We start from the raw sequence: 24,854 nt of genomic DNA, 5'->3' as shown, positions 1-24,854 counted from the left end.
GGATCCAGACACACTCGCAGCCGCGGTCCGGTGGGCTGAGAAATGGCACACACAGGGCCTCAAACCGGGAGCGGATGGCAGATGCGATGCACAGGCTTTGGGTTGGAAATCTCTTCTGTTTGGTCTGTGCAATATTTTTGAAAAATAAAACCAAGGCAATATTTTTTTAAAGGCTTTAATAAAACATGCAGATGGCCAGCCTCTCTGGAAAACCTGGGAGACTCAGACAGTGTTTCCAGAACCCCTAAAACGACTACATAACAAGCACTGTCCCTGGAGTGGACAGACCGCCTCAAGCCCCTCAGACCTCCGCAGCCTCCCCTGAGCCTGGCTACACCTGGGATGACCAGGAATTGCTTTTCGTGCTCCAAGCACCTGCCCAGGGACACAGCCGACCCTTGAGGTGCTAGAGACAAGCGACTCTGCTCCTGACCTCAATACAGAGCAAGCCACTGTCACCTTTACTTGGTGTCCCTGATGCCATGTAGCTGTAACAGACGGCCTGCCGCTAAAGTGCCTGCAGAAAGATCCCAGGGACAGTCCCAACGCCACCAAGGCAGCAGGCAGCCACCCTCAGTGCTTGACTGCGGCTCTCGGTCTTTGTTAGTAAAACACTGGCGGTCATCACAGCAAACCTGTCTTATCTCAGTGGCTTCTTACGCTGTCCCTGGTGCTGGGCCCCTGAATGCTTTCCTGTGCTGGCCCCATTTAACTCCCCTGCACCCGTTCCAGGTTTAGCAGGGAAGTGACTGGCAGAGGTGACATTCAGACAGACAGACAGACAGACATCTTCTTCCTCTCACACACTAGGCTCTGCCATCTCCAGGAGCAGCGTGAAGAACAAGAGTGAAGATGCCAGTCAGGCCACCAACACGGCATCCGGAACAAAAAGATGCTCAGTAAACACCAGGCATCATTGGCATCTGTCCCCAGCCTCACTCTCCAGCTGCAGACGTGGGTCATGGCTCATGTGACTCGAAAGGCACACAGTGGCCCCGTGACTGTCTTGGGGCCCAAGGCTGTCTTGTCCTTTGTTCCCTGGGGGTTTATCTGATCCCCTTGGTCTCACTTAGTTCAGGAAGGAGAGGAGTCAGCTCATAGTGGACCACGTACATTGGTCAAAAAGCACAGCCCCATTGCTCCCTCCCTGGACCATGCCTCTCTTAGCTCCTGTCAGCTACAGGAAAAATTTACGTCTCTGCCTCCTGAATCTGATTGGCAATGAGGCTTCCTATGACCAATGGGACCCTTCAGAACATGACTCGATCAAAAGCTTCAGATTGCTAGAGTTCTAGGGGTTGGCTTCACCGGTTGCTTTGGGAGCCTGCAGGTACCACCTGAGAAGCTCGGGTTAGCCCACTGAAGGGGGAGACATCACATGACAGGAGGCCACGGCTGGCCCAGCTCTTACATAGGAACAAGCCCATCCAAGGTCATCCAAGTCCACTATCCACCAGAAGAACCACAAAGCTGGATGCAATCCAGTCACTAACCTGACAAATCACAAGGCAAACAATGATAGTTGTTCTAAGCTACTGATGTGAGGTTGGCTTGTTATGCAGCAAGAACTGACTGATGCAACTGTCTGTTGTGGTGGAAAATTACTGCCCTCAGATCCAGGTCCTGGGACCCAACTTCCTCTCTTCCATTTTTGTTTTAATCATCTTTGGAAAATTTTATATACTCTCTGCACTGTGAATATAATAATTTTGACTCCTGCAGAGTGGCTGTGAAGGGCTGGAGAGTTAATCTGAAATGCTAACCATCAGCCTGGAAGGAGGACAACGTCTCCAGTATTGATGAGCAAAGCCAGGGAGCAGGCTGCGGGTCTAAATGATTGCTGAGTGAGGCCTTGCAGGGGCTCTTGCTGCAGTTACGTGGATAGGATCTTAGCAGTAACAGTTTCCTCTGGGAAACCACCCCCTTTCTCAGCCTCATTCTGTGTGCCTTGGGTTGGGCTCACTCAAACCTGTGTCCCTTCTGGCCAATCAGTGTAGTGCATCCCTCAGCCCACTGTGATTGGCTCATCACACTGTGATGACTCAGCGTGGGCCAATAAAAGCTTGTCCTATGACTATCCCAGAATTCTGTAGAAAGAGGTATTCTCTTTCCATTGAAGTGGCTAAACTAGAAGAGAAACCTGTAGCTGCTATTGATCACTTTTGCAAACACATAGGAAAAGCTCATCAAAGGATAAAAAGCAGAGCTGATGGAGAAAGACAGATTTCTGATGATGGCATCAGAATGCTGGATCCAGCCATGCCTGAATCTACCCTGGACATTTGGGCTCTCATGAGTTTCCCCTGTGCTCTTCCCAAGCCACGTTTGTATTGAGTTTCTGCCTCTGCAGCCCTCCAAGATTTTTTGGCATCTTCAGGGTGAAACCAAGCACCTCTGGGGCAAACAGGGATTTCAAAGTCACCAGTGGCTTGGGGAACAGTAAGACAGTGACTCTGCCCCCCTCAAACCTCTCCCTCCTCCACCTCAGAGGTGCTGTCCCTCAAGCGCTTAGAGGACAGGAAAAATTTCCAAGCCATCTGACAGCCTGCACCTGCTGCGAGCCAGCACTCACAATTAAAATGCTGTGACAATGAGGAGCATTAATTAAAACCAAAACGAAGTGCTTAATAAGACAAATGAGGTGGCAGCATGGAAAGCCAGGATGAGAGAGCGGGCATTAATTAAAAACAAAGAATAAGTCCTCTTCTAAAAGCAGACTGTGTGTGTGTGTGTGTTCTAGAAAAGGCTTACGTTTTGTTAATGCACAAAATGTCAGAGCTGCGGGCTGTGGGGTTGGTCTCCCTGCAAATTTTCCCAGAAAAGGAAAAATTGGGTGTGGTCTCTGCAGGGGAGCTAAGGCAGGCAAGCCCCTCATGCCTGTTTCTGGGGTCCCTTTCCCTGCAGGGACAATCGTGGGTGTGTGAGGCTGGGTCTCTCAGGGAGGGAACTGAGGTCAGGGACCCCTGTTTATCCACTAGACCTGGGAAGTCTGCAGAGGAATCAAATCTGAAACTTTGGGAATCGTTTGTTATCATAGCAAAACGAGACGCATCCTGTCTGGGCTCGGTAAGGGCCAGGACCCACCCTCAGTATGCAATGGAAACTTGGCCTTCATCACAGTCCTAGAAATAGCACCCTCACTGCTCGGCTAGAATGAGAAACTGGAGCCCAGAGGGGTGAGGTTATTAGCCTGAGGATGCACAGCCAGTAAGCCAGAGGAACCCCAAACTTCTCCCTCCTCTCCTGGATTATGGAGCCCTGAGTCCACCAAGCTGACCACAGTGAACACTGTCAACCTTTCAGGGCTTCCAGCACAGCTGGGCTAATGGCCACATCCTTGGTAAAGCAGAAACTTCTGTGCTGCTGACTGACTTCATCTGCTCTGGCCACAACACTGCCGGTAAGGAACAGGGGAAGCTAGGATTGGGTGGTGTGGGTCCTCGGGCACGCGCACAAGGCACCCAGGCCTCCAACGGGAAAATGTGATCTCATGGGTCTGTTGCATATTGCAACAAGGCATTTAGCCATTGCCCTTTGGGCCAACACCCAGGCCCGGGCAGCAGGGAAATTCATTCTGATTAGACCTCAGCTGGCCCCACCTTAGCAGCAGCCACAAATAATACCACCTTACTGGGGACCACAGGTGTCATCGTGTCCCTGCACTGCTCAGAGCACAGAGGGACATCTACCCCTCACACTGTCAGTACCCCTGCTTGCCGTGTGGAAGGGCATCTTTCACAGATCATCGGTGCAGGACACAGTGTCCTCTCCCGGTGCAGCACTGGGGCGGATCCTAGAGCCTTCACACTGAGCTGCCTCCCAGCCACTTGTCCTGAGAAAGAGTCTGGCTAAGTTACTAAGCTGCCCAAGCTGGGCTGGAACTCACAGTCTTCCTGCCTCAGCCTCCCAAGCATTTTCATTTTCTGGAGAAAGCAGATGACCCAGTTGGTCAAGGTCACACAGGTACGCAGCAGGTGCCATCTCCAAGGAGTCTGACCTGGGTCTGGTGTAAATGAGCCTCTGAGCCCACCATGCAATATTTTATGCTGGGGACAATAAGAGTGATAGATAGTGGATAAAAGATACGAATTTGCTGTCTTGAGAGGGAAAAGAAAGGCCACACAGTGGCAGCATTGTGTGGTTCAACTCAGAGCTGTACTGGGAAGCTCCAGTTGGCTGCTGCAGACCCAGGGCTGTCTGCCCTGCTTTGCCCAGGAGGTGGACCCCAGTGGCTGTGTCCACAGCTGTCCTGTCCTGTGGCTGCTGTTTGGGGTCATCTAGTGGGAGGCCCCGGCAGAAGATGGAAGGAGGCAGGGTGCGCTGAGTATCATCTGGGGTCTCTCCTGCTGAGCACAGGGGCAGTTGTGACCACAGAGACTGCCAGGGAGCCTCTCCCATGCTTCTGTCTCCTGCATCCCTCTCCCTCCCCACCTGGGTCCTCCAGGCCCAAGTCACCCAGCTGCATGAGGCTACACATGGAATCCCAAGTGTGTGGCTCCTGACCTGTTCCTGTCCTGCCCGGGGAATGTGTACCTCACAGCACCACAGGGTCAGCATCGCAGAAACCCACAGCAGCCTTTTTTCTTCCCATGAGCAATTTCCATCCACTGCCACATTTCATCCTGAGGTTCTGAAGTTACTCCCGTTTTGGAGACTCCTAGGGTGAACTGTCTTGCTCAAGGTCACCAGATAGGAACAGTGTGCCAGGCAGGTTGTGGAGTGTGTCTCCTTTGACACCTGTGCTCCTAACCCCTGCTCTGGGTGACCACTCGTATCACAGACCCCACGACAGAGCTAGAGCCACAGGTGAATGGGGTGATGGAGTCTGGTGGGAGACACGGACACAAGGAGTGGCTTTCCAACCACCAGCGCCATGAGGGAGCAGGGGGGGGAGAGAGAGGAAGGGAGGGGAAGGAGGGGGGAGGAGAGGGAGCACCAGCGACTCTGAGAGGTGAGCTGAGTTCCTGGTCACTGGGGGTAATCAAGCAGAAGCAGCAAAGCCATTGTTAGAAATGATGTCACGTGCTTTCCCAAAACTTCCCCACACTCATTCCGGGACTTGCCTGACGCTCATTATCACACAGAGCCAGTTTCTGGTTTCAGGACAGGAAGTGCCAACACTCTGGCCTGCAAAGTACGCGTGTTCACTGCACCCTTGTGAGGAAGAGACGCAGGGTGGAGGAAGGGATCTGCTTATCTTCTTGCTTTACTAAAGCACACACACACACACACACACACACACATGCACACACACATACATGCACGCACGCCATCGTGCTGTCTGTCCACAGTCCGTAGCTCACAGCTCAGGCTGTTGTCCCCCAGCCAGGAGGGCAGGGACTAGAAATGCAGGGTTTGGAGGAGCCTGGACCCAATTCCACCCCAGCTGCTGAGCCAGACAGGGCCCTGAGTGCCCAGAGCCTCAGTTTCCCCTCTATCACAGGGCAGCACCTGCGCCATCAGGTGCTTGAGGTTGGTGTGAAACTGACCCACAGGTTGAGTCTAGTCTGTGCTGGCCTAGGTGACGCCCTCACTAGGTGGCCCTTGGGTTCCTCCTGACCCCAGGCTTCCCATAACATTTCATCCCAAGCCCTGGGCCTCACGTGGGTGATGGTGACTCTAAGACATTCGAGACCACTTTGGAAAGCACAGCTTGTCTCTCAGCTCCCATGAATAATGGATCGCGCAGACCTGTCCTGTCCATTCCTCTCGCCACCCAGGTCCTCTGGTGCAGATACAGAGTTTCCACAATTAACAGAGCCCTTGGGCTTCGTGCTGGCCGGTGTGGATGGTGTGAGGCCCCTCAGCCGAGGAGCCCAGAGGCTAAGGGGGCTGAGCTGCCGGGGTTCAAGTCCCCACGTGGCCTCTTTCTAGCTGTGTGATGCCAGATTGTTACTTATGCTCTGTCTTCCCTTTCTCCGATGAAGACCTATAATGGTAATACCTATCCTAAAGGGATTTCACAGGGATGAATGTGCTGATGTCTGTAAAGTGCTTGAAACAGTGCCTGGCACGTTGTTACTTAAGGAGGACTCAGTCACTCTTGTCATCGTCTCCAGAGTATAAAGGCTGATAAATACATATAAAACTGTTTATCATCTAAGTGTGCCAGGGACCACACTGACTTATGTCTGTTGACACACATGCAGAGATGCCACTGAGCCCATTTTAAAGACAGAACCGTTGAGGTTTATCAAGGTTAATTGGCCTTTCCCCCAGACTGAACTGGCCAGAGAGTGGTAGGGCTGGGTACACATGGCCTTAAATTCAACGCCTCTGCCTCCTGCGCTCACTCAGACCACAGTGCCCAGTACTTACAGCAGTGTTATCTCAGTTTACCCTCACCCTGTTTTATAAAAGTAAATCAAGACTCCAGCAAAGCCACCATTCGTTCCCTGGCAGGGACCTGGTGGGTCATCTGCAGCTGGTCTGGCTTCTCTTCTCGTTCAAGCTCTTTCCCCCATGAGTGGGCGTTTGTGTCACCCGAGGGGCAGGTGTGGACCTGTACCTACTCCTGTCTTGGTTACTTTCCTCACTGCTGAGACAAAATACCTGACACTCGAAGTGAAGAGAAGGTTTTATTTAGCTCACAGTTTGTAGAGGTTTTAGTTCATAATTGGCTGGCTCCAAGACAGGGCGGCAGGGCACAGGAGCGACACATCAAGGCAGCCGAAGATAGCAAAGGCAACAGGGAAAAGACAAGACTCGTTCTGTTCTTGTACCACACACAGGCTACCAGCCGGGGGGGGGGTAACACTCGCACCCTTAACCCTCATCAGAGCTATGCCAGTCATCAGTGGACTCATTTCCAGATCACACACAGTGAACCCCAGCATCACACCGCCTCTGAAAAGCCCAGCGATCACATGAGGATTTGGAGGGACATCTAGACCCCCTGACCCCTACCCCAACATCCAACTTCCCAGGAGTTACTGGTTAGTAATCAGAAAATTATACAGGCTGTATAATTTGCACCTGACAGCAACAGATATGAAACATAGGCCGTGTTTCCTTCTGCACAGGGCAGCATGGTCCATGTTCAGCAGATGACCCTCAGGGAGCATGGGTTTTGCATTTCATAGTCTCCTGGCACTTACACTGGGCTTAGGATCTGGCTTTCTTTAGCCAATGAGATGTCAGCAAACATGGAAAATAAAGACTGGGTGTTTGCCCACCGGAAGTGATTCTCTGGAGCACTCCATCCTCTACAGTAGAATTCCCCTCTATTCTGCTGGAGGAGTCATAAGGGAAGACACGAAGGCCCCCAGCTAAGCGGCCCTGCTAGCCTCAGACACGTGACTTAGACTATCTTAGACAGGGGACTGCGGCCAGGTGAGTGGCCAGGTATGAACAACCGATCTGCTGGCTCCAGCCTGAATTATGGAGTTAGAAGCAAAGGCAAGCACCTTCTGGTGCTAAGCTGCTGGTTTGGGGGGATGGTTACCGTGCAGCAAAGGTATCTTCTTGCTGCACACAGCCACGCCTCACCCTGTCCTCCAGGTCCTCTTTCCATGAAGCTGGCGTGGGGTTAGCCAGTGGAGCTCACCAGGGGAGGTGGAGTGACAGGAGGAGAGTATCTCTGGCTCTTTCTGCCATGTTGTGTTGTCACGGGCCCTGCTGCCCCTCACGGGTGGGCCTGGCTCTGCTCATCATCCCTCACCTGCAGCCGTATTCCCACTGCCCCCTGGCTGGGGCAATGCCCTCCCCCTCCCCCTGAGGCCTGGGGGTGGTAACAGCTCCCTATTACAGGAGCCCCGGGGTGCTTCACGCCCCACGGGTGGTTTCCCTTAATCCTGTTCACGCCTCTGTTCCTTTCAAAGCTCTCCTTGAATCACACAATTTGAATCACCATCTTTTTCCCGCTGGTACCCTGATTCACATGGGCAACGTTAGCAGTGCATATTTCCCAGGAAGATAGAGAACAAACATAATAAAGCAGAGTCTCACTCGTGAGCAAAGTTGGATGGAAATCAGCAGTGGGCCAGAGATGTGGTTCAGGACCATGGACAGCGCTCTCGGTCTCGGTCTCTGTCTCTGTCTCTCTCTCTCTCTCTCTCTCTCTCTCTCTCTCTCTCTCTCTCTCTCTCTCTCTGTGTGTGTGTGTGTGTGTGTGTGTGTGTGTGTGTGTGTGTGTGTAGGGAGAGAGGGAGAGAAAATCAATAATTGATACACTTCTTAAGGGTTGGAATCCACCTTGTATGATGTGACTCTTCCTCCTAAGGTTTATGCCACAAGAGCCACCAGGATGGTATAGAAGAGCTTGTGTGAGACTTTGAGCCCCTAAAAAGCCTTTAATCTGCCATTTAGCCTCTCAAACCCCAGCTCCACTCTGTTCTGACCCAGGATACCATCCCCAGGCATCTGAGCCCTTTCTTCTCTGAATGTCTGGTGGGACTGGGATCTAGAAGCTTGGGGCTTGGCCTCTCATAGTGGACAGGGACTGAAATTTCCACAGAGGGATGGGGAGGGGACATCTGCTCCTCTTTGGCCTGGTGATGACACCCCAACTTTCTTTCAAGGAATTGTCCTGGGCTGGGTGTGGCTCAGCGGTGCAGCACTTGACTGGCACCCATGAAGCCTGGGCTTTGATCTCTGTTACATCATCCTCTTCTGATGACTTACAACTGACTCAAAGTTGGATAAATTTCCTAACCCAAGTCAAATAGTCTGAATCTTGAAACTTGTGTTGGAATCTTAGGAAAGAAGTTCTTTTCTGATTTATGTTTCCTGATTGAACTGATGGTGGGTGGAGACAAACTTGGACTTGATGAGATTTCCCAGGTGTGGGAGATCTGCTGAAAATGAGGCCCAGGCAGGGAAGGAAGCAGAAGGCAGAGATGATGGGAACTCAGTCCCGGTGCCGCTGTGGCCTCCAGATCCAGCCTTGCCCCAGGTCTGCTGGGGACTCTTCAGTCACACTAGCCGATGGCTGCCCTCGGCACCATGTAGATAATTTTGCATCACTTAGCAATTCTTGTGATCCTGACTGATGCAGATGTAAGGGTAACTGAAAGGTACAGTAAATGTTCAAATTTAAAATAATTTTATGGCAGTAAAAGACTAATTGCCAAGTACAATGGGATAAATATATTCAGAGTAAGGGGGCTGTTTTGAATATCTTGAGGAGGCTTAGTGGTAACGTCTTTTACTAAAATACATTTTTATATTTAAACATTCATTGTATTTTTGGTCATCCCTTGTTGATCAAACATGTATAATAATTTCCATCTAATAAAATGATGACAGTGTCCTTGTCCACCTTCTTCACCAAATCTGGCTCTGTGCAAATTCAGGTTCCTCCCTAAAGCCAAAGTGCTCACAAAAGGTAAAGTCTTGCAAACGAGTCAGGAGATGGAGGCAGACATGACAGTGTAACTACAGACACTTACAAAAGAAGACTTAGAGAACTGTGTCAGAAAGTGGCCAGAATGATGGGATTAATGTGTTTAAGGTGAGGGAAATTGATTAATAGCAATGTGTCTTTTTTTACTTAAAGAAAAAGAAGCAAAACAGAAAAAAAGGGTACAAATAATACAGAATTTAAAAAGAAATTAACGCTAAGAAATCACTAGCTGATAAATTACATATTGTCATCTTAGAAATATTCAAGTCCCAAAATTAAAGCATAGAAAGTGTACAATTGAACAATGAGAGTGCAAACCCTTCTGTGCAATAATCCCACCACAACTTGCTTTAAAAATGTGAACATTCACTGCCTTTCTAAAGCATAATGCATACACATAGGTGTGGTAAACACTCATTTTGTATGGATTCCTTACTTAGAAATGTGCCTGCTACCTAAAGTTTATGGTAATCCCCAAATTAATTCACATAGTCCTTTTGTGGTGAGTTACGTCACCTACACACACACACACACACACACACACACACACACACACACACCTTCTCAGCTGACATCAAACAGCAACACTCCGGCTCCTTGTTTAGTAAATAAGTCTTCTTTTCAAGGTCTGCTTCCTGCAAAAGGTGTTATGCTTTTGTGTTTTCTGTTTGGGATTTTGATGCTGACAAATGGCCCCAAGCTGAAGTGTTACCTAGTGACCCTAAGGGCAAGAAGACTGAGGTGTACCCCTGGGAGAAAATAATGGTGCAGATTAGCTTGGAATCGGTTATTCTATGAAATTAGGTGTCATTAAACAGAACATGCATCGAACAAAGTAATGCGCTGATTCTCCATGTGAGCATGAACATAAGTACCATAAGTAAAGGAGCTGACGCTCACACGCGCGTGTGTATCTCTATCTCTATATAAGAGATAGACGTGCTATATAGAACAATATAATATCCAAAACTCAATGTACTCTACCACATTCTGGGAAACAAGATTGATCACAGAGTCCCTACATTTCACTTTCCCTCTAACCAGGAGGAATGTTAATTGGAACAAGTGCTGGGTAGTTTGACCTGTTTTCTATTTTATTTTTCAGAGTGTGGTGGTGAGGGGAAGGTAATGAGATCACTGATGCAAAGAGCCAATGTGAGAGGAAAAGAGCCCAGGACAGGCAGAGCGCTGTCACTGGGAACTGCTCCTGAGACGGCTTCTCCCACGAGAAACCCACGGTGCATTTCAACCTTGCTCCCGCACCACTGGCTTTGTAGGGGCAGAGGAGGTGAAGCAGAAGAAGAGAAACTGTCAGGAGGGACACGCTGGTTTGGAGATTTGGCAGGGATGGAAACTTACAGGAGTCTTGGTTACTTTTTCTCATAGCTGAGACAAAATATCTGATGCCCAAAATTAGGAGAGGAAAGGTTTATTCAGCTTACAGTTTTTGGAGGTTTCAGTCTATATGCAGCTGCTATATCCAAGGCAGGGTGGTGTGGCCAGGGGGCAGCTGTTCATAGTAGCCACAAGAAACAGATCCCAACAGGGCAAAAAGGGGAGAGCACACCTCCTCCCCTCCCTTAGTTGTGTGCCAGCTCCACCCCTGGGCGGGACCAGTGCTCACACTGCCAATCCCAGAACCGGACAATGAACCAATCATAAGCACTGGACTCAGCCACCTCCAGGATTGCATGAGGCTGGGTGGGGGCATCCAAACACAAACCATAACACTGCCTTTCTGGGACCTGAGCAGGGACAAACCAGGGCTGGACAGGAGATAGGTTTGTAGGTGTATTTTCTATCTCTAATGTCTGCAGAATATGCTCAGAACCAAAGGTAAGCAGCAAGCTAAGAGTGAGCCAGGGGTAGCTGCCAGTAGTTTGTCCCAAACCAGTTCCATTTCTGCAATGAAATAAATCCCTGATGAGGACCAAACCTGATGGTGTAAGATCTCCATCTTTCAAAGCTGAGGGCACATGAGAATTGAGCTCCCTCAGTGCTGATTTCCAGCTCTACCTGGAGGACGGAAAGGAAAACTCAGAAGTCATCTCCCTCTTGAGGCATAGTGGAGGATTTAAGGTTTATTTCTGACCTACTGGTCTGGTTTCCCGGGGCTGTGCTGTCAAGAGACGAGGCTGCAGCGTTCCCTAGCAGGACTTCCTGACTTTCTCATCCACTTCCTGCACATTTGGGGACACAGAAGCCTTGACCAGAAAAATCAAGCTTGTGTCACATAGTCCTAAAACCAGCAGGAGGAGGCATTGTATTTAGGGTCCACATTTAGAGATAAGAGCAAGGGGAGGAGACAGCCAGCTCCTCCCAGGGCCCCCACTTCTCCTGGTGCTTCCAGAGACACCCCCAGTATCTCTCCTTAATGATCACCTTTCCTAGAAAGCTGACAGTGTCCTGACTGGGCACTTGTTTAACATGAGGTAGCAAACTCCAGATGCTCCACCAAGGTGAGTTCTGGCTCTGTCCCCTGCTGGCTGGGGCCCTGGGCAAACTCCTTGTTTGAAAAATGTGGCAATAGTTGTTCCCCCACAGCTGGGGAACCAGGTGGAATGAGGCATGTGAGCTCTTAGCACAGTGCTGGCCTGCGCCAACCACCCAGCAGCTGCCAGCTCTCCACTTGGAGTAACGATCGTTCTGGTACAAAGCCCTCATCACCAGCCCCAGCCTGGGAGGTTTGAATTTATACCCATTTCTTCTTTCTGCCATCAGAATTTCTGACATCTCTCCACCCCGGGATATGGGAATCTGCACACTGAGGGTTCTCCAAAGCTCTTATCTGAGTCTTTAGGTGGTGAATGTTCTTGCAGCCCCAGCTCCCAAAAATGATAAGAGACCAAACTGGCAACTGGTAGGTTATGATGGAGACACACACATCCCAGAGAAACCCTCATGATTGCCCTCACTGGCACTTAGACACTCACAAAGATTCCCAATAGGATTCTAAGCTGCTGGATTTTCTTGCAGCCACACAAGGTGAGAGTTTGAGGGTCTGCTGTACAAATTCCAAAACTGAAAACCCATGAGGTGAGATGATGCTCCAAAGTCACACAGGTGGCAGGTACCAGCTGCATCCTAGCACCACCTGGGAGGAGCTACCTTAAACACGAAGGCCAGGACTCCACCTGTACAATGGAAGAGACGCGGGCAGAGGACAGGTGCTGGCAGTGATGGCTTTCAAAGGGCCCTGGGTGATGACAATGTGCAACCAGGGCTGAGAGCCGTCCAAGGCCACTGCCACTCCCAGCAGCCTCCCTGCCTTCATGGCTGAGTGTCTCCAATGCGAATGTGCATCGGCTCCCCTGGAAGGCTGCTGAGCACAGAGGGGTGAGTCCCCTTTTCCCAGCCATTCAGGTCTGGGACAGAGCCAGCAAATTTGCATTTCTATTAAGTTCCAGGCACCTCTGGTATCCCTAGCCTAAGGCTCCCATTCTGAAAGCTATCACTTCATGCAAACCCAGGAGACAGATTCCTGGCCCGGGGTTCACTCCCCTTAGCAGCACTGTCCTGTCCTGCTGAATTCAAGACATGCGACCCTGAGATGCACCGCTCAGTGTCACCAGAAGCCATGGCCAGTCAGCGGAGGCCGCGAGTTTCCTGGCTTCTGTGTGTAGTGTGCAGCCTGCTTTTGCACCGGTGTCCCCAGCCCTCTGCCTGCAATGCAGGTCTGCTGAAATAATGCAGCTGCCGCAGCCGCCGAGGTGACGCTGCTATTGACAAAGGCTCAGTGTGATTAATCAGGCTAAAAAGATCAGGCTGCAGAGCTGGTTTTACGCAAGGCCTTTCCCTTCTTCCCCATCACCCAGGTCTCCCGTGTCTCCCACCTTCCTGCCCAGACCCCCATCCTGCCAAGACCCCGAGGTTTTTATTTCTTCCCTCTGCAGCTGCTCCATTTGATGACCCATTAGATCACTTAGCCTAGCCCGGAGACAGGGCAGGATTTCCCCTCAGAGTAAGCAGCGCTAGCTCAACACTGTCCATGCTCATTTATCCAGCAAATACTTATTGAGCGCCTACTGCATGCTGGGCACCGTGAGACGCAGGGTACTGAGGGTATAGTGGTCAACCAGACAGTCACATTATCCTGTTCTGCTGGGGCTGGCGCTCTAGGAAGCAAACCAAATAAATAATTAAAGCAGACAGTGTGCACACAGCACACTTTATTACCCTGCTAGGGGGGTAGACTCGAGATGGATGAGGCAGAGATCTGGAGGAGAAGGAGCATTTTTAACAAGGTGACAGCACTAAGAAGGGGATGGTAGCGGGCAGGGGAGGAAAGGGTTAACAGGCCCCCTTCTAGAAAGCGGAGCCCAGATGCTTCATCACCCAGCCGGCATCCCAGGAGCTGGTGTTTACTGAGTGCCTGCCCCTTGCCAAGGTCATCCCAGGCAGAAGCTGTAGAATGACTCCTTAGACAGTCTACCAGGTCGGGGTCATCGTCACTGTCACTTTCCAGATGAGGAAACCGAGGAGCAGAGAGACTGAGGAACTTGTTCCGGGTCACCCAGGGGCAGATCTGGCAGCTTAGCCACTGTCAGCGCTTCCTCCCTCAGGACCCCGGCTGGCTCCGTTTTGAGGAAGGGTCCCCGTGCCCGAGGCCCTCCCTTCCCGGAGGTGCTGTGAGAGGGGTGGGGTCCAGGGCTCCCACAGTATATGCAGCCCTTTCCAGGCCACTTGAATACGTGCTGAGTCTCCCCAAGTTCTCACTTGTCCAGGAATTCTACAGTGCAGTTAGGGTGACTTTTTCAAATCACACATCCTTTCAGGGCACCCCTCTGCTGTGAGGCCTCACGAGCCTCAGGATAAATCACCCCAACACGGAAGCAGGCATCACGCACCTCATTCCCCACGGGCTGCCCTGATGACACCTTGTTGCAGACTTCTTTCTGATCATTCTGACCTCGGCTCAAACGTCACCTCCTCGGCAAAGTCCTCCTGGATTAGATCAGATCTCTCTGTCTCACCTTCTCATAGACCTGTGCGCCTCTCCTCAGAATCCCTGCCTCTGCCTGTAATTACACATCTATTTGCATAATTAATTAGCTTCTTATTTGCAGGAAGGCACCAAATCTAAATTGCATTCTGCTTCATCCCAGCATCAGTGCCTGACGCATACTGTCACACATGGCCAAATAGAGGCTTCGGATGTGGACCGTCACAAATACCCCCGGAACACACAGCATCACTTTGCACCCTGGTTCTTGAAATGCTTTTCCTACCATCGAGCATTCTGCCTTCTCTCTCAAAATGCTCCATTTGGATAATAAAACAATTTTTATTTTTTATTTATTTTTATCGGTACCGGGGATCAAACTCATGACCGCCTGCTTGCAAGGCAGGCACTTATGCGCTGAGCTAAATTCCCAGCCCCCATTAAAACAATTTAAATAACTTCTTCCTAAACTTTTCAATCATGAGACCTCTTCCTTTCCCATCTGCCAGCTAGGTAGATGGTTTTTTATCAAATTGACAAAATTTTCTTACTTTTCTGGTTATTTGTTTCCTAATGCATACCAGTGGTTCAGGGGAAAAATAAACAGGCTTTGTGAGTGCACGATTTTATGTAACAGGCAATTTTAAGAATCACGTGTATTGCAATGAACAATTCAAATATCGTATATGAACACTGCTCTGTTTCTCCTCCGTCCTGCACAGGCTGGTTTTTTTCACGATACTGAGTGAGGGTTGAGCCAGGAGCCTTAGCCCATTTTTAAAATCTGAGACAAGGTTTGCTAAGTTGCTAGGTTGCCCAGGCTGGGCTTGAACTTGCCATCCTCCTGCCCCGGCCTCCCAGAGTGCTGGGATGACAGGTGCGCAGTCAAGCTGGGTTATTCAAGCTGGGGGACCCACCCCGTTGGGTTGCTCAGGAAACCATTTATGCTGAAGATTCCTGGCACCCTCAACCTTCCAATCAGGAATTCCTAGGGCCTTGAGAATCTGTGTTTCTAAAATAAAGTACTCCAGCAGATCCTTATACACATGGAAACCCTGAGGTTAGTGACCCAACGAAACACACTCCAGACATGGATTGCAACGCTCCCAAGTGAAGGGCCTGGACTTGTGCAGCTTTGACCGTCTCCACTCCCCGAAGGAGAGCACCCAAACTGACTTCTCAAAGAAGTTCCCATTGGTTACAGGCCAAGAACTTTTGGGAGTATTTCAATATTTAAAAAAAAAAAAAAAAAAAACCAGAACTAACAACATCAAAATAGAGGAAACCTTTGTGGGAAACTTCAGCTGGCAGCTTCGTACCCAACTGTAGATGCCTCATTTCTCCCTCCCACACGAGGGCTTGGGGACCACGGGCAGATCCGAGTCTGAAAACTGCCAGGTGTGTGAGCTTCAAGAGCGTCACTCAGCTAGGGAGATGCAGAGACCCCAAGAAGGGGTATATCACCCGCCTCTGCAGTTCGCTTTTAGGGACAGCAGCCTGTCCCATAGCTGGAAAGACTGAGGGACAGGGAACTGGCCACATCCGCATTGCTAAGGGGGCGACGTGTAGATGTGAACCTAGGGTGCCTGGCTGTCTGTGCTGAGTTTCTAACTGCTGGGCTGTGTCACCAGCCAGCGCAGCTCTGCAAGGACACGGGGCCCAGTGCTTGGCTGGCAGCACATATGGTGGGTAGATGGGGAAGCGGGAGGGTTTGAACATCAGATTCTCTGGAGAGAACACGCGGCCAGGCGGCCAGGTGTCCTGTGGCCTGGAGCAGGTGCTGTGTCCACCTTCCCTCACTGGGACGTGGTCATGGCCCCACCCGCTGGGCCCACTGGAGGCTCCTAAGGCCACCAAGTCCCTCCCCTTGCTCTGTCCAGCCTGTCTAAGGCTGTGGATGGCCCTGCGGACTGCTGTGCCTTACAGCCTAGTGACTCAGCCATTGCCGGCCCAGGACTGAGGCCGGTGCTGGTCCCTGCCCCTCCTCGAGAGCTCGGGAAATTAGTTCACGTCTACGGGACTTGGACCCTTCTCCTGGAAAGGGTGGCCCTGGTCCATCCCTCCCCACACTGAACCAGGAAGTCATCTTTTTAAAACTACCTCAGTCCCTAAATGAGATCCCAAATCTACAATAAGTAATGGAAAGAGCAGGAAACTGCTCAAAGGGGAAAAGTAACTGGGATGGACGAAAGATCTAATAGAATTAGTAGTAAAGCATCTTAGCTGTCTTTCGTACGCATCTATGAATCTGACTCTTTCCTTCGCATATTGGTTGTCTCTTGTGCTTTTTGTTTTTCTTTTCTGTGTGTTTTTTCTTTAGAATAAAAAACATTATTTATGATGTATATTTTATAGATGTATATGTCCTATATGATAATAAATGGCCAACATGTATAGTGTGTCATGTATGGGGCACTTCGTAGATAGATACACCCTCACAGTAGCTCTAAGAGGAGGTACTGTTGTTATTCCCATCTTGCAGGTGAGTAAACTGAGGCTGGGGAGGCCACGGCTGGGAAGGAGCGTGGCTGGAACACTAGCCGGTGATCTGGGGGCGGCATGAGCTTCTAACTGCTTCTCCTCGGTCACTGCGTCCTTTTGCCTGAGTGACACGCTCCCGCTGGCCCCAGCTGGAAGGAGCTGCAGCTTCTGCAGAGACTGTTTTAAGTCACTTTATTTTCACAACAATCCCCGAAAGTAAGGAAAGTGGTGACTGAGTCTTATCCCGAGTAGAGGGCAGGAGGAAGAGCCGTGAGGAGGCTCCTCTCTTTGCTATGAAAATTCAGCGTTTGGCTTTGATGCCAAAGTCCTCTGGCTTTGAGTCCCTGCATCAGGGCCCCCTGTCCCCTGGAGGTTCAATGTCCTCATCTGCAAATAAAGGTGATGATAAGGCTTCTTTCTCAAGGTAACTCCCAAGACGAGGAGCCCGCTCGCTCACACACCCCGCCCGGCGAGGACAGGGCCCTGTGGAGAAGGCACAGAGCACTGCAGCCCGAGCCAGGAACGGAGGCTCTTCCGCTCCACGGCACAGCAGGGCCTGGACCCGAGGGGTGGACCCTGGCTTAGAGCTCTTTCTATCAAGAAGGGGATGGGGAGGCTGGGAGCAGGAGGGAGGCACTGGAGACCAACCTGCTGTGGCAGCCCGCGGCTGTCCTTGTGGGGGCAGGGGGCAGGGGCACTGGTCAGAATGGCAGCCCTTGGGCTGGAGGCTGCTCCTGGACCTGCTGCCATGGTAACCACTCATAGCAGGAGTCTTCTAATCCAGAGCCTTGGGGTGGGGCCTCTTAAAGACTGGCACCAATCCCTGTAGGACTTTACCCTCTGGGCAAGTGCGGGGCCAGGAGAAGCCTGCGTCAAGGGCAGAGCAAGAAAAGCCAGGCCCTGGAGAAGGGACCAGGCGAAGTGTGTGTCCTGTAAAGGAGGGTCTCGAGGTCTCGCTGCAGAGAGGGAAATAACCAGCCCCAGTGGCAATGGCTCCACCTCCAAGGGAGCCGCTCCTGGACAAAGTCACACACACACACGTGCATGCATGCACTCTCACACAACACAAAGAGTACAGACCTGAGGAGTTGTACCATTCTTTGGGTCTGGAATGCTCGAAAAGACATTGTTACTGGGCAGACATGCAACTTTTAAGAGGTAGAGCCAAGTGGGGGATCTTAGACCCAAAACCATGAGCCAAAACAAACCTTTCCTCTTTTTAAGGTGATTATCTCAGGTATTTTCTTATAGTAACGGAAAGCTAACTGACACAGGGTATAAATATCTATTAATCCAAGCTCTCAATAAGGTGCCATTAAAAACTTTTCTATTGCACAAGATATGTCATACATCATCTTATCTCACTCAGAAACAACTTTATGAAATGAATACTTTCATTGTTGACATTGTACTAAGGAAGAAACTGAGGCTCAGAGAGGTTAAGTTGGTTCATCAAGCATCACACAGCCATGGGTTGCAGAGTCAGAATTCAACCCCAGGTCCACTCAACTCCCAACCCTGGCCACCTGACTGCTGTCCTCCTCTATCTCCTGCATAAACTGCCATGTCTGGCACCATGAATTAGTACTCAGTACTTGTTAAACAGACCAATGAAAAAGGAAACTGCCGAGCATCTTCCCGCACCTTCCAAGTGACTTCGAGCCCTGCTAAAATGAAGGAGAACTTCAGGAATACTCTAGACTACCGGAGGAAAATTAATGTAATTTACGAAAATGTTTAAAATCTGGGGGATCCATGCGTCAGAGTACAGCAGTGATCAAAAGCAAAGGATTAGCTGCACCTCACATCTCCAGTGTGGGGAAAAGAGAAGGCATGAAATCCATAGCACAATACCATTTGCATAAATTAAAAGACATCATTTAACTGTTCATCTATTAACAAAAGAGCCATCTATTAACATCCCAGGTGGTCTAAGCCTGGAGGGAGGGCTGGTGGGGATCGAGGCTGGCTGTGCACTAGGAAATCTAAGAGAGCTGCAACTCAACTCCAGACACCTTGTGCCAAAACAAAAATTCTGCTAACCTAAAAAGTACCAGAGTCCTTTGGGGTTATCTGAGAGGCTACACAGGAGGCCTGGGCTGGCGCGCTATGATCAGAAGCAAAGTCCCGTACCTGGTCACCAGCATATGTGTGTGTCATTTGCCTTTCCCTTACCCGTTGGTTAGGAGGACCGTACCCAGGTATGCAGCACCCTCTGTGGGTAGGAGCCGAGGCTGCCTGGAGACAGGAACACTTCTGAGGGAAAAGAGAAATCTAATGCAGTAGCAGGTACCCTCAGAAAAACAGGCCTGGGCGCCCTGGGTGCAGGACAGGCTCCTGGTCCTCACTGGAGTCTGCCAATTACCTCTGTCCTGATTTTAACTTTAGGCACGTGTCCAGGGTGGCCAGTTCCCTTCCGCCTGGGCTAGCTGACCACAGGCAGGTCTCTGATGGTCAGAGGGAAAGCCGGGAGACCAGCTTCCTCTTGCATCTTCCTGCTTGTCTCCTGGCCTTTCCCATGGTCACCCATTTCCTGCTAAGGGGGGCACATCGCTTTCTAAGGCCTCCCCTGGGGGGTCCTCTGACTCCCCGCTTCCCCAGCTAGCCCCCATATGTGCTGTCAGCAAAGCACAGGGCTCCCCGTCCTGCAAAGCTGCACTGGCTGGTGACACAGCCCAGCAGTAGAAATCAGCAGTGGCCCATGGGACGTGGGGGCTGATTGCCTCTTCCTCGCCCCGCCTCAGCTCCTGGTTCCTGCACTGTCGCCTCAGGAGCCCACTTCTTACAGTGTCATCGCTCCAAATTTCACGATACTTCGTCTGCCTCCTCCCCAGCACTTCCCACAGTCTGAAGTGTTCTTATGGATTGTCTGCTATGGGAGGGCGGGGAGCTCTGTGGCATCTGCTGCTGGGTCCCTGGTGCTTGGACAGGCACCTGACACGGGCAGGGATGAAGGAACAGGTTCGTAGGAGGCCTGTTAGGCACGTGCTCTGCTGAGCCCCACCTGAGTCCCACAAAATCGAAACTATTTTAACAAGACCTGCAGGGACCCTGATGCTGACAGCCGCCGGCACCGAACACAGAGCAATTTCACCCTCATCTCCTCCTGCTGACCAAGGAGCAAACAGCCACGGGGTGGTCATTGCCAGGGCCAAGGCTGAGGAAGGTGGGGGTGGACCACTGGACCGTGTGTGCCCAGGCAGCAGAGAAAGCCCAGGGGGGCGGTGTTTAGAAACCTGTGTGTGCTCCCCCACGCCCACCCTGTCCTTAGCAGGAAATGGATAACTTACCCCGAACACCAAGCCTCTGGCATTGTAGAAGCCTTGAGATTCTAAGAGTTTGGCTCAGAGGTAAGGGGACGGTTTGCCCAGGTTTGCCTAGGGCCCTAATTTTGATGTGGCAGGACCCGGTTTTAATGTGGCAGGACCCAGAAATCTTTTCAGTCCTGGGCAAAGGCAGAATGATTGGTCCTTGCCCTGGGGGCCTCACCAGTGGGGTAGTCACGGTCTCCCAAACGTATTCGCTTTACAAGCCTTGCACCAGGTGAGATGCAGGACGGCACAGGGGAAGTGGAGGAGTTGGGAGAGGGAGGAGGAAGAGGCCCTGGAGGCCCTGGGGGAGTCTTGGGGCAGGGGAGGGAGGGGAAGTGGGGGGAGAGACCACGAGAGAGGGAAGGGACACAGGGCTCTAAAAAGCACAGAGGAGCCAGAGACAGACACAGAGTCTCAGAAACTTAACACCAGTGACGGAGGGAAGAGACAGTCAGGCGAGAGGGAAGGGGCAGGGAGGATGCGGAACCGAGCAGACCACAGAGCTGCTTTTCCACCACCCCGTGCGCGGAGGGCTCCCAGCAAACTTGCAGAAACGCCTCTGTGCCCGGCAGCTCCCAAACGCCACCCCCTGCCCACCCGCCCGATGGCTGGCACGGAAAGCCGCTTACATAATCTGTTCCCTGCTGAAAGCTGCTTCCATTCACAAGTCTCTGCTTGTCATTGTGTAGGTGCATTAAAGAGGGAAGGAGGAAAGGAGGGAACAGAGGAAGAAAAGGCAGCTGAATGAACTCACTCCAAAGATGGTGACGGGAGAAGGAGTCTTTTCCTTCCCGCCCCCACTCCCCAAATAAATCTTCCTCAAAGCAAACATCATTTCCGTGCTGTCAGGGGAGTCTCCTCTTGTTGATTAATTCGTGCAGGCCCCCTCCCCCGGCTGTCTAAGACATGCTCTCGCTCACTTGCTGGATTACAGAGTCAGTCTGCCAGGGCTCCATTACCGTGAGATTTAAGCATGCATTAGATCATTAAAACTAATGACAGCAAGACGATTACTTCGAGGAAACCATGGTGGCATTGTGCGCAGCCATGTGGTGCCACCCCTGCTTCCCTGACTCAGATGTGGGGTGCAGAACTGAGCTGGGAAGGGCCAGCTGGGTTCCCTGGGACCCCCAAGCCCTGGCCAGGCTGGAGGACTGATTATTGCTCCCAGGCCACAACCGGAAGGAGAACCCCTGGGAGTGGTCCGAGCTCAGTCGGGAATGGGGAGCATCTGCTCCGCCCAGGCGGGGGTGGGGGACACGCCTGTGGGGTTGGGGACAGGAAGAAGGAGGTTGTGTGTATGGGAGGAGAAAGACCTGGTTCTGATCCTGCTCAGCTCCTGGGGACCGGACGGAGGGACGTGGCAAAAGGCCGTGGATCATGGCACACAGAGAGCCATTACAGTAGCACTGTGGTTTTTAATGTGCCATCCCTTACAGCAGTGAGGGGCTGTGGGAACTCGGGTCACGGCCCTCGGTTTGGAGCCAAGAACTTGCCTTCTAACAAGTTCCCAGGTGACTTTGAGGATCACCTGGTTCAGGGAATCACAGTCCCTGAAGCAAGAGGAGCTTTGCATCCCCCCCCCCCCGCACCCCCAAATGCACCTCCGTTAACCTTTCTCGGCCGTTTCTGTCCTCTTTCCCCTGCACATCTGGGAACAGCAGATGCCACTCCATCCCGCGAACCTGACCTACCCCACTTATAAGACAGGCTGGGGCGGTCACTAAGTGGGATGACTCAAGCTGCTTGCATTAACCCACCCAAAGCTCCGGCCCTGCAGCCCAGAGCAAGCCAAGCACAGTGACGCTCTCACGATGGAGTTTTCCTAATTGGCACACTGAGTGTTTCGGGGTGAGGCCGGAAGCTCTCTTCCCACCGCCCCATCACATTTCGTGGGCACCATTCGTGGTGTCCAGGACTGTGAAGAGATCGTGTCTCTAGCCTATTTTATGTCTGGCGTCCAACAGGGGTAATGTGGGTGATCACTCAGTGTGAGCTGTGTGAACCAACCAACAGTAAAGGCTCCAGCAGGACAGGAGGGAGGCCCTGTCCTTCACCTGTAGTGGACCCAAGATGAGAGCCAAGTCCTTTAGCCCCTTCACCAATGACTCATGGAAATCAGCAATCACTCACGGAGTGCCTGCTGCACGCGGGCCTCCGGCTGCACCAAGGGCCAAAGACACTGCCCCAGGGTGGCCATCTACTAGTCAGTCAATTGAAGTTTCCTTTCTCCATTCTTTCGTTCAGCAAGTCACTGCTGAGGACATGCTCTGTGCTGACCATCATCCCCAAAAGGGAGACAGCACCACGCTGGCCCTTAAGGACCCTGTGTAGCAGCATCTCAGGACTCTAAAGAGGGACCAGCATGGCAGGGAACACATTTCCAGGAGAGGGAGGGAGGGAAAGCGTGGGTTCCCCAGAGAAAGTCTACTCTGCTCCGAGCAGCCCAGGGGATGAGTCAGCAAAAGTCTTGCAGGGATTCTGAGGCTCAGAGGCTGGGCAGGGAGCAGGGCCCTCCTGGCCATCCTCCCTGAGTCTGCCCCACACTCTCGGGCTGCCTGACACTTGCTGAGAGCCTCCTGAGCCTGAGTGCAAGGTAGCAGCACTGTGCCCATTCTACAGGCAAAGAAACTGAGGTCCAGCAACTGTATGAGCACAGCAGGGCACAGTGTGCAGGAAGTCAGGGGTGAATTCACTGTCACTGCCGAGATATCTTCCATCTTGCTGACTCCCTGCCCAACTCAGGACTGAGCCCTCTGCAAGCATTTAGCTCTTAAAGTCTGCACACCTCTGTTATGTTCCTCATTTTGAGAATGGGGCAGTGGAGGTCCGGAGGGTGAAGTGATTCAGTCAGACAGCGCCAGAACCAGTATCTAGATCCAGAGCTTGCACTCAGCCACACCCCACATTGCCTGTCTGTATCTAATGGAAGAAGCCAAGGCCAGAGTAGGTAAGGGCTTTGCCTAAAGTCCCGCAGCAAGGCAGCGGGGAAACTGGACTCAGGCTGGCTGCACACCACACTGCAGCCCCGGGAGGCCCAAGGAGAGGGCAGGAAGCCACGCAGGGCTGAGCAACACGAAGGAAAGGGCCAGTCCTGCTCGCTTCCTCTATGCCCTCATAGACGCTGCATCCCGGTGCAGGTGAATAATTTAAACTCCTCGCCTCCAGCCCACCACTCCGGGGTCCCGCGTTTATTTTTATCCCGGGTTACAGCCACAGCTCTTCACAGAAATAAACCATGCGTTTGCTTCCCGTCGCCTGCACATCAACTTCTGTCCTGTCTGCATTTACAGCCAGCTTCCCACTCAGCGGGGAGTCAGAGCAGAGGCAGGGTCCGTATGTCATGGTGGTTTTGAATCAAAAACCACAAAGGCTCTATGACCCTCACAGAGAGGGGAAGGGTTAATGAAGAGGAAGACAGTCCTGTAAATACGACAGCCTCCAAATGACTCCCCAGAGCGGCCACCCGGAGCAGAGCCCTCATCCCCAGGGAGGCGGCCGGGAGGTGCACAGATCGGAAGGTGAGGAGCCAGAGCCAGAGCCGGCCGAGGAGCTGGCTGTGCAGCCGCCCTCCTGGAACCACAGGGTCTCTCTGGCTGCCACGGCCTCCCCTCCTGCCAGCCAGGCGGACTGTCCACTTTTGCCTCCAGGACTAAGCTTCCGGATCCAAGGCAGCAGGGGTGATGCCAAGGTCCTTCCTGGGCTCCCTGGGGTTGGGGACGGGGAAAGATGCGGAGCATCTTCCTGACGGTGAGTTTGTGTGTCTCTGGTCCCCCCTGGAAAGGTTAGAATAACACGACACTAACCCTTCCCGGAAGCCTGGACATACACATAAGCGAATCAGATTTAGTCCAGGGCTCTTTCCAGAAGGTTCCACGTCCTGCTCCCTGGTGCACCACAATGCACCACTTCAAATATGACTGGGGAGGAAGGAGCGCGGCCTCCTGGCCCGCAGCCACTTTGGGGATGTGAGGCAGCAGGGCGTGTGTGGGAAGCCCTGGTGTCTGGACACACTCATCCTGTCCCTCAGCGGGGTGGGCATGCATTATAACATTCTGGATGGGATGGCAGGCAGTGCTTCCCGGAGGCCCCTGGGTGTTCCTTAGCAGCCCTCTCAAAATCTCCCCATATTCCAGTAGTCCATAAAGCAGGGGACCCCTAAGATCCTTCTCTGCAGGGTCCCAGCCGTGGGTCATTTGATTAGTCAGGGCAAATGTCCAATGTTTTAAATACTCCCCATGGTCAGAACTGCAGCTTCTTATTTGAACCAAATTTCTTCCTATTCATCTTCATGCCTGATGCTTCCCAGAGAGGAAACTGAGGCATCTTCTCTCTCAAGGTCACCCAGCAGTGGAACAGGATGAGAAGGCAGGGATTTTTGAGGACCAAATCTTTGGCACTACCCACCAGGCTACCCTCCCCCTCCAGCTCCTATGTCCTGCCTGAAGTGCTCTAGGGCTGGACATAATGACCGCGTGGACCCTGCTTCAGGCTTGCCAGCCTCTGGGGCTGAGGTTTGACTCCTCTCACTTATAAGAGTGAGTGCTTCCAGGAGAAATCCCTGGGGGCGGGGGGCCCAGAAGGTTGAAGTGGCCCCCGAGATAATAGCAAAGATGCTAAAAATAAGGGCATTCATTTCCAGAAAGGTAGATGCAATTAAAGCAGAAAGCAAAGAGAAATCCTCTTTTGATGGGTCACAGCTTAGCAGCAAAGGCATTTTAAAATTAAATGTGAGCTTTGGATTCAGTTACAAGAGACCTCTGCTTCCCACTCACTA

The 24,854-nt window shown here is 51.9% G+C and overlaps 1 protein-coding gene across 3 annotated transcripts in view; it reads right to left on the bottom strand.

Moving 5' to 3' along the window:
* Positions 1-24,854, bottom strand: part of Rph3a (rabphilin 3A) — an 88,074-nt gene that overhangs the window by 61,444 nt on the left and 1,776 nt on the right. Inside the window, exon 1 of one of the 3 annotated variants that reach the window (XM_003462951.5) lies at positions 18,942-18,957. The exons of the other annotated variants lie outside the window; for them this stretch is intronic. The gene's annotated coding sequence lies outside the window, so the exon portion shown is untranslated. Of the gene's footprint in view, positions 1-18,941; positions 18,958-24,854 lie in introns of those variants that run through there. 3 annotated transcript variants of the gene reach the window in all.

The sequence above is a fragment of the Cavia porcellus genome, unplaced genomic scaffold, assembly GCF_034190915.1.
Source record: "Cavia porcellus strain 051 isolate PalLab524CR breed Dunkin Hartley unplaced genomic scaffold, mCavPor4.1 scaffold_16, whole genome shotgun sequence".
NCBI classification, from domain to species: domain Eukaryota; kingdom Metazoa; phylum Chordata; class Mammalia; order Rodentia; family Caviidae; genus Cavia; species Cavia porcellus.
This window is presented reverse-complemented; position numbering and strand designations above follow the sequence as displayed.